The following is a 14,750-nucleotide window of genomic DNA, read 5'->3' as shown; positions in this document are numbered from 1 at the left end:
TTGCACCATATTAAATCTCTTTTTCTTTCCCATGTCCATACTTCTTCTTCAGATGTTACCTGCTCCTCTTGTTCCTCCTTACTTTGGGGACTAGTTGTTCCATCATGCTGTGATATGACCTGTGTTAGACTTTCTACACTGAATGCTTCACTTTGCAAATATTCCGTAACTTCAGCCTCTATCTCTTTAACCTCTACTTGACTAATCGTCTGTGTTACATTCCCTCTTTGTGATCTTATTCTTTATTGTGAAAATTTCCACATCTGGATGCCTTTGTCTATTTCTCTTTGAATATCTTTGGGGCTGCCTTTTTGTGTTGATTAATTTGGCTTTGTCCTTTGCATAAATATTAGACCATATCATATCTCTCTCTCTCTTTCTTTCCCATGTCCACATTTCTTTTTTATACCCTTCAAACATCTCTAAATTTTGTTCTTTAAATTTTTGCACTTCCTCAGTTGCTCAAGGTTTCTTGGTCTATAGAGTGTTTTTCATGGATCTGTTGTATTAATGAACAAAATTGTTTTATTTGACGTTTCCGACAGTTTTTCTTGTGGAAGTATTTTTTCTTTCCTATTTTGTATATTTTTTGTCTGGAAATTCTGGGCTTCTTGCATAATAGTACAATACATAATTTCTTTCTTTCTTATCCTCAATAGTCCACTCTATTGTCTGTGTGTCTCTTTTTTGGCCTATGAGTTTTTGTGAGTTTTGTGAACTGCTACTTCCTTCTACACCAAGGGTGCATTCCTCCCCTGGGCCTGGCTTAGCCCCATTGTAAGAACATTTCCGTGTCTCGAGTATTGCACACTGTCATTTTTTCCAGCCCTAGTACCAGTGCATCTGCCAGGATTGGTCACTGTTTTTTTCCTGGGACTTGTGTACCAGCCACCTTCTTTATTTTTTAACCTACTTCTGTCCATGATATGATATATTTTTTCTGTGAGATTCTTCTTCTGCCACTATACTTAAGCCTTTGTCTTCCACTCAAAATAATTCCTATTACTTCTTAACCATATCTCTTTGTCTTTTATTTCTGATGAATTTTTAAAATTCATTTTCATTTTATCCCACTCACTTGCTATTTCTTCTGAAGAAATTTCTATCTTCCTTAATACGTTGTGAATAATTTCCAAAACCCATTTGTTAACTTTCTCTATTTTTATCAGGTAGATGGGAAAGCACTAGTGTCTGACTGCATTTATTGTACAGTTTTGAGGCTGATAATGCAGTAATTAGACTAATGAGCCAGTTACAGGTAAATGGCTCTGGATCACTTTTTACGCAATGTGCACTAGCTCAAGCCTGTGTTTTGAGGCTTGTATGTGATGTGACTGTGCACTTTCATAAATGGCTGAGAACTACATTGTATAAGTGGACAGATGGATATAGTAAACATTTATAGTGGCTCCTAGAGTGGCAAAACAGCAATAATGAAATGAGATGTGGATTCTACAAGCTACACACAAGCATATAGGTTCATAGGTTCATAGATGTTTAATAGGCTAACAACTACAAGAGCCTTTTTAAGCCTAGCCATGCATTCCAAATCTGTTACAAGTTCTGCTACCCTTGATAAGTGTAAGCATGGGCCTGGGAGATGAACCACTTACAGATTACCTGTGTCCATTAGAGACATAGGTGCCAAACCAGGGATGAATTTCCAGCTTCCCATCCAATTGTTCAAGTTGCACTTGAATTGGGCTAGGGGGGAACTCTGGCTCACATGGATGGGGAACCTGTTCCATAGATGGGCTAGTCTCTGGGATACATACTTATATCTCCACCAAGTTCTATTTATATCACAGGCAAGGTTTAAGTCTTTGGAATGGTAATTTTGCTGCTGTTTGTTTTGTGAATATGCAGGAGGTCCATCACAGTGGGGTTTGACAAAGCCCTGTATGCCAGGCATAGATCTCCCCTCAAAAGTCTGTAGGAGACAGGATATAGGGATAGGGCCTTGAGGCGATCTGCATAGGACATAATACTTACACCCTGTATTCTTTTAATGAGGAACATCTGTGGACCTTCCAATTGTCGGATATGCCTGGTTAGGTATATACCAAAGGAGGCATTGTACTCAATGATAGTTCTGATGAATGCCAAATACAGTGGAACAATGACTTCCTTGGACTTAGATGCCATACCTTTGTTTATAAGTTGCACAACATAGAATGATTTCCTCGCCACTGTAGACACGTGATGTTCAAAGGCTAGATTACTATGTGTGCCCCTAAGTCCCTGACTACTGTATCAACTCTAAAGGGTATGTTGTCAATATAATAGTTACCAGGGATGGATGACTTTCCAAAGGATAGTATTATGCATTTCTTGGTATTTAGTTTTAGTCCATGGCTCTGTCACCAGTTGTTTGTCTGTGTCAGCCCCTCCTCTAGAACATTTGTGTCAATTTGAGATTCAATGACAGCTCCTAATTTGTGATCATCTGCAAATTTAGTCAGCCAGAGACAACTGACATTAGCCTTGGCTTCTGAGAAGTAAATTCCAAAAAGGAGCAGTCTAGGGACTGATCCCTGAGGGAGTCCACTTGTGACTAGCCTCTTTGTAGAGATGGACTCCCCAATTCTAACTTTCTAGGTTCTGTCTGTGAGCCATTTATCTATCCACCTGGTGTCATACGGGTTTGTACCATGTGTTTGAATTGATTATTAAACCAGATTTGGGATTCTATCATTGAGCCGACTACTTTCCTTCATCTGTGGTACTTATTTCGTTGGTGTTTGTTACCTCTTCCAGTGTTATTTTTTAGTTATTTGTACCTAACCTCTTGAGTTTGTCAGCAATGCCCAAGTGGGGTAGTTTGTCAAATGCCTTGGCCAGATCAAGGTAGGCAGTGTGAACAGTTTTGCCCTCGTCCATTGGTTTGGTGACCTTCTCAAAGAAGTTCACCAGGTCGAGTAGGCATAATCTGCTCTTGATGAATCCAAACTGGGCTGGCTCCAGTGTCTGGAGGTTTACTATATCTCTATTGATCATCTCCATGATAATTCTTTCCATGGCTTTACATATAAGACTAGTGAGACTTATGGGTCTGTAGTTTCCAGGGTTTGTAGATGGCCCACCTTTGTGTAGAGGGATGACTGTTACCTTTCTCAATTCATGAGGCATGAAGCCTGTTAGGAGGCTACAGTTAAATAGTAATTCCAGAGGCCCTGATAGGTCATGTTTCATGCTATTTAGAAGGCATCCTGGGATACTGTCTGGGCCTATTGATGCAGTTATCTTGGTCTTAGAGAGAGCATTAAGGACCTGTTCCCTAGTGATAGTAGGGGGAGTTATATTTGATGATATTTCCTGAGGGAAGGTTGAGAGGGAGAGAGGAGTAAAGCTGGAATTGAATTTATCAGCCAGGAGGTTTGCTATATCCTCTGTTCAGTATAGGTGGCCCCATTTACAATGGATTGTACAGGCTACACACAAGCATATCACTGTGCCATTCACATGCAAAAATCACCTTGTCTTTTGAGCTCCCTTGGTGCCCATTATCTCACAACCTGTGATAGCAATAATGTGCAAGTAACACTCCACTAAATAAATAAATAAATAATAATAATAGTAATAATATTCTGCTAGAAAGTGACTTGTGAAGTAGTTATGGCTTCTGAAGGCACTAGGTGTGGCAGGGCTCCTGGGTTGTGCTCCAAAGTGTCTTGAATATTTCTGTACTGAATGTATAGAGACCATTCAGAACACCTGTCGAGGACTTGTTAAGAAGATCCCCAATTTAAGATGGATGCCTGGCACTGCCTTTGCTAGGGCGGTGAGTGATGCAATTGGCCCATCCACTCAGCTGAGCTGTGCAGGCACCACTGCAGTTAACTAAAGAGGTGCCAGATTGACCTTGGTCTCTAATGGGAGGAAGAAGCTAGTGAAAGTTTTTCTGAGTTCTACAGTAATTATGTTGGCAAGTAGATTTCATTATGTCATAATAAATAACTTCCAGCCCAATTGCAGAGCATATGAGTCATGCACATTTACATATTCTTTCATACTTGTCAGCTCCCAAGCAGATTGAAGAAAACTGGATTGTCTTTTAAAGGATTATGGACTATATTTTCAGATGCAGGACTGAATATGTACCTATAGCAGTATACCAGTGTATAGATATCATAGTATCAGATTTGTGGTATAAAATGGTGTAGGTAACTAATGACACCCACTCCCAGCAGGACTACTCCCATCCAGACATACATGCATTGTACAAGCAGGCCACCATGCTGTTCCACACACACAACCTGTGTGAGGTGACAGCACTATCTCGAGAGGGATCATACACCTACCACTGCTTATCCTTTCATCATGCCACATACCATTCTCTACCCCACACCTGTGGATTGGGCACTCTACATTGCTATGACCACTGCCATAACCTTGCTTTTGCTTTGAAAATCACTGCTCTGATTGTCTGGCATACTGCATGCACTGCTCCAGTCAACACTCATAGCAGTGCTACTTTAACATGGCATATCCTGGACATAATTCCTTTATTCATAGTTTATCTTGTACTACCTTCTGGCATATATATTACTGACCGGAGACCATGTTTAGACCACTAGTTTTGCTGATGTTGCTGTGTTCCATTGACATGGCCCACGTGTTGTCCTAAAGCATTTACCAAACATTTACCAATCATCAAGTAAATTAACTAGTTTTGCTGATTGGTAAATGAGTTTATTTAAGGCATGTGCTGTTAGCTGTTTAGAAATACACTCTGAAAAAGTCTTGACTGTAAAACTGACGTGACAAAAGCGCTCAGTGTACCCGTTTGCAGTGTATGAACTTGCGCTGCCCATTACTTTGGTCACTAGTGTGGTGCCTAATGCTGTTGTACCCAAGCAAGGCAGAAAAGGAGCTATAGAAGCTGGAATGAGCTGGGAATTTGTCCAAAGTGAAGTTGAATTAGTGGGCTGTCCCCATAGTGACAAAGATTTAAAAAGATAAAGCAGGGATTGGCTTATATGTAGAAATATCGTAAGTCAGTACAAGTGCTACAGCCTGTACAGTATTCCCTGCAAAGAAGTGAAAATGGTTTTACATTCCTGATAGCAGAAGAGCAATTCTTGAAAACTGATATAGCACAGGCAAACTTAAAGCTAGAAATGGAATAGCCTTCCAAGAAGTTTGTAAGAAATATTATTCCTACTAGGCTGTTCCAATATAACTGACTGGGGTCCACTATGAAATTTCAAAATCCCACAGTCTTAACTTTCAATATCCTGAACCTATAATGTCGAGATTGTGGAATCTCAAAATTATAAAACAAACAAAAATGTGACAACATCTAAAAACATGTTTTTACAGGGGGGAAGCCCCCTGCACCCCCACACCTCCTGCAAGCTAAATATACTAACTCTGAGATCGCACTACAGTGAAGAACGGTAATGTTCCTGTTCTGCACTGTACAGTGATCTATATTACTGTTCTTTTCATTGTGCAGTGACTGATGTGCAATGCTTCACCTTAGGGAATCAGTGCAATTGTTCAACATAAACTCCAGGGTATTACAGATACATGCACTGTGTTTGTGCCAGGGTTTCTCATTAAAGATGAATGTAAATAAGCCCAAAATGATAGAGAAGCCCTTAGACTGGGTAGGATATAAAGAAATCCATCTAATACCTTTATGGAAAAGATTTTTTCAATTTTTATTGCTCATCAGAAATGTGTTTACCATCTTCATTGCATGGAAAAACAACAGTGACTGCAGATAGGTCACAACACTGGTTCTTGTTTTTAGAAAAACATTTATAAACTAGTAGGTATAAAGGAGCAAAGCAGCATGGTAATTTTGATGGATTGTCTCAACTGTCATATGAAAATACAGAGGAACCAACAGGCATGGATTACATCAAGGTTTACTACACATCATTAGACTGTTATCTGTGATGAATGATGCTAAAGAGAGAGAAAAAGTACAACAGATCCAGCATTGTCACAAGCATGAGAATCAGCCTTGAAACAATGTCCTGGATGTAATCATTTATTATACCCAGGCATTCCTACTATAAAAGAGCGGCAGCTGTTTAATGATTCAAAAACGTTACTATGTTGATTCAATAAGGCTGTTCCAGTAAAGCAATATTTACATTTCCAGAAAGTAAATGTGGGGATTACTTATTTGTAGTAAAAATTAAGTTCCTTACCCAGAGTTTCATCGGACACCTTGGAATTGATAAGGACATTGAAGATTGTGCCAAATGTTGCACTGCACATAAAATGGTCCAAAATGCAAAAACACCAACATCTTTATGATTTACAAGCTTTGCTATGATAATATATTCATACTGACTTCATGGAACACTGCAAAGACAAGGCCTTACTATTTGCAGTGGATGCACACTCTGTAGTAGCCTGATTTAATCCATTTTAAATTCTACAGGTCTTTTGGGGAATGACAGGAATGGACCCCATTTTTTAGTCAAAGTATGATTAACATTCATGAAATTAGTATTGTTTCAGTCTTTGATGTTAGTCAAAAAGTGCTCTTTGCAGCATCCACAATATGCCCAGGAATGACCCCTTCTGCTGTTCATACAAAGTTACATGTATTGGTAGCATATCTAAATACGGGTCTATATTAGAACATCGAAGTTTTAAAACATCGAATGTTCTAATATCGACCCCAAAACAGCAAACACTGAAAATAGCGAAGCTGCAGAACACTGAATTTTTTCCTAGGGAAAGAATTTGGTTGGCCGTTTCTGTGGCTTCGCTATTTTCAGCACTGTGGTGGAAAGGTACGGGTCAGGTTCAGATAAGTGTGCGATTGTGTGGACGCTAGGGTTAGGGCGCGGGTTAGGTGAGTTAGAGTTAGGGCGTGGGTGAGGTGAGTGTGCGATAGTGACAGACATTACGGTTAGGGTGGGGTAAGTGAGTTAGGGTTAGGGCACGGGTCAGGTGAGTGTGACGGACCTTAGGGTTAGGGTTTGGGTTAAGGTAAGTGGCTAGAGTGTAGTGTATGTACAGTTTAGTGTAGGGTAGATGTAGGATTTTAAGTGTATGTGTGTGGATTGCTGTTTTTTTGGTGTGCTTGTGTAATGTGTGTGTTTCTCGGAACAGCAAATTTTTTCCCAGGGAAAACATTTGTTGTTCCAGGTGTTTGAGATTTTAAGCTTTCGCTTAAAAGGGGTCGATGAATTAACATTCGCTTTTCTAAGCATTCGCTAATTTAATATAGACCCCTAAATATTATTGTAAATTCTTCTTTATGACACCCATTGCTCCTACTACTATTGGAACTGTCTGGGTGTCCTTCTTCCATATTTTCCTCATTCCTCCCTGCAAATCCTGGTATTTTATGACTGTGTCTCTTTGTATGTAAGACACTGTAATCATTGCATGTAGCAATTTTAATGATCAATGCTACTTTTGTCTTCTTTTCATGGACTACTATATCTGTCTTTCTCACATCTATTTTTTGAACTGTTGTAATGTGTGATGTCATGTGATATAAACTTCATCATTCTCTATAATGCTTTGTGACTGCTGTTTCCAATGCTTCTCAGCTACTTCAGTATTACAATGTTTGCGCAATCCCCAATGCAACAGTTTTCACATTAATGTGCATTTCAGTGTACCCTCTGCCATTAGTCTATTATATCACACCCAGCAACAAGATGTGCGACTGTTTCTGCTTCTGTTTTCCAGAACCTGCATTTGTCTGTTTCTCCCACATGTTCAATGAACTTTGTAAACCAATGTGTATGTAGTCTACTATCCTGGGCCGCCAATATTAACCTTGATCTGTTAGTTTAAATTCACCTCTCCTTAACCATTCCTGCATCACAGCCTGATTGACATGAGGTTGTTCCAGGAGTTTTCTTTACTTGCAACTATATGTATGCATTTTCCACATTTCTTTCCTTGTGATATGATCGTTCTCTTTATATTATTTCTTTCTTTTCTTTTTTGCACATTCATTTCTGCCTGATTTTTGTTTCTTTCTTGTTTGATTTCTTTTTCCACTTGACACTGATATGGTCCTGCTAAAGTAAACAGGGAAGTAATCTTAAACTTGTTCCCCTCACGCTTTAAAACTTCCACTATGTTTGGATCTAGTGAGGTCAGCAGGTATGTATGCAGTCTTGCGATTTCAAATCTATACATGTAATTAATTTTGGGAAGGGCCATACCTCTTTCAGAATGAGGAATATATAATCTTGGTATACAATGCTTTTTTATATATCATTTGATAAGCATGAACATTTTTCTTGTTTTCCTGTCCAACTGATCCAGTGCCTTTTGGGATCAGTCAATCACCTCAAAACTATAAGAAGAGGAAGAACAAATTGGTTTTGTAGCTTGGACTTTGTTCCTAGATGTCAGGGCTGCCTTGAGTATTAATGTTAATCTTCTAAAATATTCCTTACTGAGTTTTGTTTTAATTTGTTCATGTTCCTTCATCAATTCCCAAATATTTATACACTCTGTCCTGCTCAAATTCCTTTGTATCACATTTCTGTCGCAAACTGATGTTTTCTTGGTACTGCAGCTTTCCTGCATTAAATGTTGCTTGTTCAGCTCCTCATCTGATAAACTATGCAGTTTAAATCATCCACAAAAAAAGATGAGAAGCTTTTATCTTTCATTGTTTTCTGAGAGCCAAATTGTAACAATGACCTAATCCAGAGATTTTCAACCTTTTTCATCTCTTGGCATACATAAACTAATTACAAAAATCTTGTGGTACACCAAAAAATATATTTTTTGCCTGACAAAAAAATAGGTATAATTTTGATTCACTTAGAAAACCGTTTCCTCATTTTTACTTACATTTAATATTTGAGATATCTAAGTTTGACGTTGTTTTAGAATATCTTTTGTGCGAGGCTGAATTTTGAAAAGGCATACTCTTAATCTTCTTCCATGGTTTCCAGCCACAATCTAGTTTCTGTTCTTAATATTATTCATTGCAGAAAAGCTGGGTTTGCACAAATATGACATGGAGAAAGGAAGAAGTGCTTGTATTGCATTTTTTATAATATTGGGAGATTCATTTTTAAGATATAACCAAAATGTAGTAGGATCTGTTGTTGAATGTTTAAGTTTTTATCCTCTGTCATTTCTTATTTCTGCCAACTCAGCCTCTTCTGTAATATTTAAATTTGCCAGTTTGTACACATTTAAGACAAATGGATCTCTTATTCAATCCAAGGATGATATGTCAACTGAGGGAAAATATTTTTCAGTATTTATACTAAGTAATCTTAAAGTTTGTAAAAGACTTCCATCCAGCTTCCACCTTTTCATTAGCTCAAACATTTCTACTGCATTTTCTCTTCTGATTTTTTTCTTCTCAAAGCATTAGTTTTTCTTTGAAAACATTAATTTTGTCAGTGGAAGTAAGAATATTTTCACAATCTCCTTGCATACTTTTATAAAGTGTGTTCAAAGATTGAAACAAATCAGAAAGAAATGCAATCTTATTGCATCAAAGCTCATCACTGAGAAAATCAGCTGAGATTGTTGAGTCATCAAAAAAAGTTAGATATTCCTTTTTTAGTTCATAAAATCTTAATAGAACTTGACAATGAGATAACCACCTAACTTATTTTCATTTATTTATTTGACATTTGTTTACTGGTAAAGTCCGACTAGACACAGGTCCCTTTTCAGTGGAGGCCTGGGCAGAAAAGCTCCCGTTACAAGGATAATGTCAACATATACTAGCATACATAGAGTTCCAGTTACAGACATTTAAGCAGTTTAACAAACATACAGGATAAGATATCAATGACAAATAATGCAAAAGTAGAAGAAATGCATTTCATTTCATGGAAAAAAGTCCCATCATAGCTCATATTGTTACAGTTGCAGTTGAATAATTGAGAGGGTTATACACATACATATGTAGTTGCTACAGGTGTGATTGAAATAATGAAGAGAGTGATAAACTTAAGAGATGAGGTTACTACAGCCTGTTATTTAAATAAAGAGAGTAGAAGATTGTTTGGGAAATCAGGAAGGTCTGATCAGGGGAGTAACAAGAACATAGCCAGCTGTCCACTAGGTGTGATATGAGGAACTTTTTGAATTGTGAAAGATAGCTGTTAGAAGTTATTGGGGTTGGCAGCTTATTCCAAATTTTAGGAATATAGTTAGAGAAGAATTCCTCAACTGAGTTGTTGGCTTTGATGGTATCTAGAAGGTGTTGATTACTGGAGTGAAAAGTTCGGGCTGAGGTGTATGGCTGAATGAGCTTTTGAGGAGAAGGGGTTTTATTAGGTTGGTGGAGAATTTTGTGGGCAAAGGTTAGTTGATTAAAGTGTAGAAACTGTAGGAATTCGAGCCAATTAAGCTGTTTTAGTGCTGTACATTGATGTGATCTATGTAAAGCTCCAGTGGCAAATCTTGCTATTTTATTATAGCAAGATTCAGGTTGGTTTAGGTCTATTTTATGGAGATTGGTTAATTCTGGGGAGGCATAGAGAAGGGTTAATAGGAGGTATGTGTGGGCTATGGTAACTTTCGTGTTATTTGTAAGAAATTGTTTGTCTCTCTATAGGAGACCTATTTTCCTGTGAACCTTTTGATGGTTTGGGCTATGTGAATATGAAATTCCAGGTTATCAATTTCTACCCCGAACAGTTTAGTGTGAGTGCTTGGGGTAATCATAGTTTTTTTCCTAGAGAAGATATTAAAGGACTGGGAAGATGAGGGGAATCTGGTTGGGCTAAAAAGAAGGAGCTTAGTTCTGTTTGGGATTTAGAATTAGCTGGGTGATAGTGAGCCAGGTTTCTACTGACAGAAAGGAAAGGAATATTGGGTTTTGGTGTGGAGGTCTTCCAGTGTGGGGGCAGCACATATTAGGGTGGAGTCATCAGTGTGTTCATATCGTACTACAGAGGATTGTGGTGCTGAGATCCTGAGGTGGTTAGTGAATAGAGAGAATAGTAGTGGTCCAAGGACTGAGCATTATGGAACCCTTAAGGGGACTGGAAGAATAGGAGAGAGTTGTTGTTGCCATTGAATGGCTTGCAGTCATTCTGTTAGATAGCTTTCAAATCATGCAATAGTGGAATTGGTGAAGTTTAGAGCTGAGAGAATATTGATGAGTTTACTGTGATTGACCATGTTGAAGGGCTTGGATAAGTCTAAAAATATGTCTGATACAAATTCTCTATTGTTTCTCTGATGGTTAACAGTGTTAGTAAAGGATAGCAGCACTGTGGTGGTGCTGTGAAAGGGATGGGAGCATGTTGGGTGTTTGATAGTAGTTTGTGTGTGAGGAGGTAGTCCATTAGTTGGGTGTGCATGACTTTTTCTAGTATTTTGGATAAGGGGATAGAATGGCAACTGGACAATAATTAGTGAGTTCAGTGGAATTATCTCCCTTGTGTAGTGGTAGAATGTGGGAGGTTTTCCATACTATGGGTACCTGGGTTACAGATATTGAACAGTTTAGGAGTATGGCTACTGGGTAGGCTATTGCTTCAGCTGCACTTTGTAGAAATTCTGCTGGAAGGTTGTCAGTAGCCAGGGCTGATGGTTTAAGTCTGCTGGAAGGTTGTCAGTAGCCAGGGCTGATGGATTAAGTCTGCTGGAAGGTTGTCAGTAGCTAGGGCTGATGGTTTAAGTCTGCTGGAAGGTTGTCAGTAGCCAGGGCTGATGGTTTAAGTCTGCTGGAAGGTTGTCAGTAGCTAGGGCTGATGGTTTAAGTCTGCTGGAAGGTTGTCAGTAGCCAGGGCTGATGGTTTAAGTCTGCTGGAAGGTTGTCAGTAGCTAGGGCTGATGGTTTAAGTCTGCTGGAAGGTTGTCAGTAGCCAGGGTTGATGGTTTAAGTTTTGAAGCAGTTTTTTTACAGTTATTACAGATACTGGGTGAAGGTTGAAGTGGGAGGTGGAGTCTTGCAATTTGGTGATGTTCTTGGGAGGCAAGAGAGGTAGGGTTACTGCCAAAGCCTTGAGAGATTGCTAGGGTTTGGACAGTTTCTGTGAAGAATTTATTACATTGGGTTGCAATAATATCAGAGTTAGTTGTTGTTGGGGCAGAGGAGGTGGATTTACCTGCTTGAAGTATGTCATTAACTGCTGCCCAGAATTTTTTTTGGGGGGGTTTGTATGTTTATTTTGGATGTTTTGGTAATAGTTGGTTTTGTCTAATTTTATTATTTTTTATTTAATTCTGAAGATCTAGATATGTTTGCTTAGCTGTTTGTGTTTTTTTTAATTGTTGCCAGGCTTTGTCTCTAGCCTTGAGTAGGGATCTACATTCTTTAGTTAGCCAGGCTGCATACTTAGATTTTACTCTGATAGTTCTAGGGGAAGCATGGGAGTTTATTATGTCTAAGAATGTGTTGTTGAATGAGTTAACTGCATCATCAAGAGGTAACTGTTTGAGAGTTTCCCATTTACAACTATTTGGAGTGGTGATGAAGCTATGTAAGTTGAATTCTTTTTTTGTTTCTGATTAAGCGGAAGGTGGGTTGGATGACTTAGTGAGTCCGAGTCCTAAGAAAGAAGGTTGCTGATGGTCACTTAGACTGTCTGGCAGACAACCTGATTGAGATGCCTGAGATGGGTTGCTATCCAGTCAAGAATTGACTGTGTTTTGGAAGATTTATCAGTCCTTGTAGGGGAGGTGATGAGTTGAGTAAACCCATGGAGGTTTATGTGAGAAGATGGATTTTTTGAGGAGCAGTTAAGCCAATCTACACGAAAGCCTCCCATCAGAATTGTTTCTTGTGGGACAGAATTGGATATCCAGAGTAGTAGGTTTTCCAGAGTGGGGATATTGTTTCCTGGTGGGATTTAACCACCAATAATATTAATGTGTTTTTGGGATTAATTTTTCATTTGGCAAAGATAAGTTCAGTGTTGTCAAATTCAGGAATGTTTATGTCTACGTGATCTAGAATTAAGTAATTTTTAAATAATATAGCTACTCCTCCGCCCCTTCTAGATTTCCTGTCTTATCATATAATATTGTAATCTGGGGCTGTTATTTTATTGTTGTTAATATTGTATGGAATGTTGTTAACTTCTGTATGGAATAACAACTGTGTGTGAGAAGATTCCACTGGGGAACATACAGCTGCAAACAATCATGATTGTAACAGCCTGCGTTTTATACAACTGACAATTGTCACATTCTTGTCTAGTACTTTTTTCAGCTTGGGTACCAATGATTTTGATGCTAGTACTTCTCTGTGAAGAAAACAATGAGTACAAATAATTCTAGGATTCTTTTTTGAGCTAGTGTAACAAAATATTTTATACTTCATGATATAGAGCGGGCACCATCCGTACAAATACTGATGCAGGACAAGTTATGTCAGTTGCTAATTCCTCCACCAACAGGGGGCCTATTGTCTCTGAGCACAGCCAAGATTGCAGTGCCGTGTTTTGTACCCATGTGTATTCAGGCTAGTTGGAGCATACGTGCCACAGTACCTTGCCTCCATGATAATTCTTGTATCTACTTAATTCAAAATAAAATGGAAACAAAGTGGCTTTTGGTGGTCATGGATGGACATTTTTGGTGGCAGCAACAGCAGGTGAGAGAAGTAATTCTTAAGTTTTAAAAGGCTAACCATCTTTTTAAAACATCTTGTGGCACACCTGTTGACCTCTCAAGGCACACCAGTGTGCCATGGTACACTGGTTGAAAACCCCTGACCTAATCTGTCAAGGAGACAGCTTTATGGGTTCAGACAAGAGAAAAGAGCAGCAGTGACAAAGAGGCACCCTGGAATATCACCCTTTGAATTGTTATCTCTGTGACAAGAATTTGTCCTTTATCATGGCTTAGCTGCAAAGTGGTTTGCCACTGTTTCATGGGCACTTTAATGTAAATGATCAGTGTAGGTGTCTTATACATTTGTAAACACTCCTTTATCCATGAATGTGGGATGCTGTCAAATGCTTTTTTGTAATCTGTCCATGCCATACTTAGATTCTTCCCCTTTTTACAATTCTCCATTATGACTTTGCTTAACAATGAATGATCATTTCCTCCATATGACTTTCTTTTGTTACCCTTCTGTTCTATTGCCATGATTGAGTTTTCTTCTAAATGACTATAAACTCTGTCTGCCCCTTTTCCACTATATAGTTTATACATTGTCAGAAGGCACATTACTGGTCTATAGTTTTTAGGATAGCTTGCAGTTTCACTGTTAAGGAGGAGTATCGTTTTTCCTGTTGCTGTCTGTTTGGGATGTGGATTAAGTAGTTCTTAACTCATGGCTACATCTTCATGTAAAGATGTTAATGCTTTTAGCCAAAAGTTAAGTATCACATCTGGACTTCTGATATTCAGTTTAGGAGCTTTTCTTAATTTTGTTTCAATTTCTCTGGCCATTACTTCATCCCATTTCATATCCTGTACATTTGAACTTCTTACTGTTTCTTTTACTTCTTCTATCAATTCAATATCTTTATGTTCCACATGGTCTTCATAGATATTTCCCCCAAAATGTGCTTATTTCTTCTTTTTTAGTGCTGTTTCTATTCCTTTTGCTGTGTTTCCCAATTCTCTAGAAAACATTTTTGGGTCATCAATGAATTGCTTATTTTGTACTTTTCCTTTATATTTATCTACATATTGTCTAAGTTTCTCTGCCTGTACAGATATCTTTAGTTTATTATTTGCAATAATGTACAATAGATCCTGCTCTGTTCTGATACTGCACATTGCTTTATCACATCTATCTTTCTAAGTATCTTTGTTGATCTGTTCCGTCTTCTATACTCTTCTAACAGTGACACTTCTTGTTTTAGTTGCTTAAT

At 38.3% G+C, this 14,750-nt stretch overlaps 1 protein-coding gene across 1 annotated transcript in view; it reads left to right on the top strand.

The window, feature by feature from the left end:
• The window catches only part of LOC122801053 (O-acyltransferase like protein-like), a 676,941-nt gene that overhangs the window by 42,586 nt on the left and 619,605 nt on the right, over positions 1 to 14,750 (top strand). The gene's annotated exons all lie outside the window — the stretch shown is intronic.

The sequence above is a fragment of the Protopterus annectens genome, chromosome 1.part0, assembly GCF_019279795.1.
Source record: "Protopterus annectens isolate FY-2018-M chromosome 1.part0, PAN1.0, whole genome shotgun sequence".
In the NCBI taxonomy this organism is placed as follows: domain Eukaryota; kingdom Metazoa; phylum Chordata; order Ceratodontiformes; family Protopteridae; genus Protopterus; species Protopterus annectens.
Note: the sequence above shows the minus strand (reverse complement) of the source record. Positions and strands in the feature narration are given on the sequence as shown.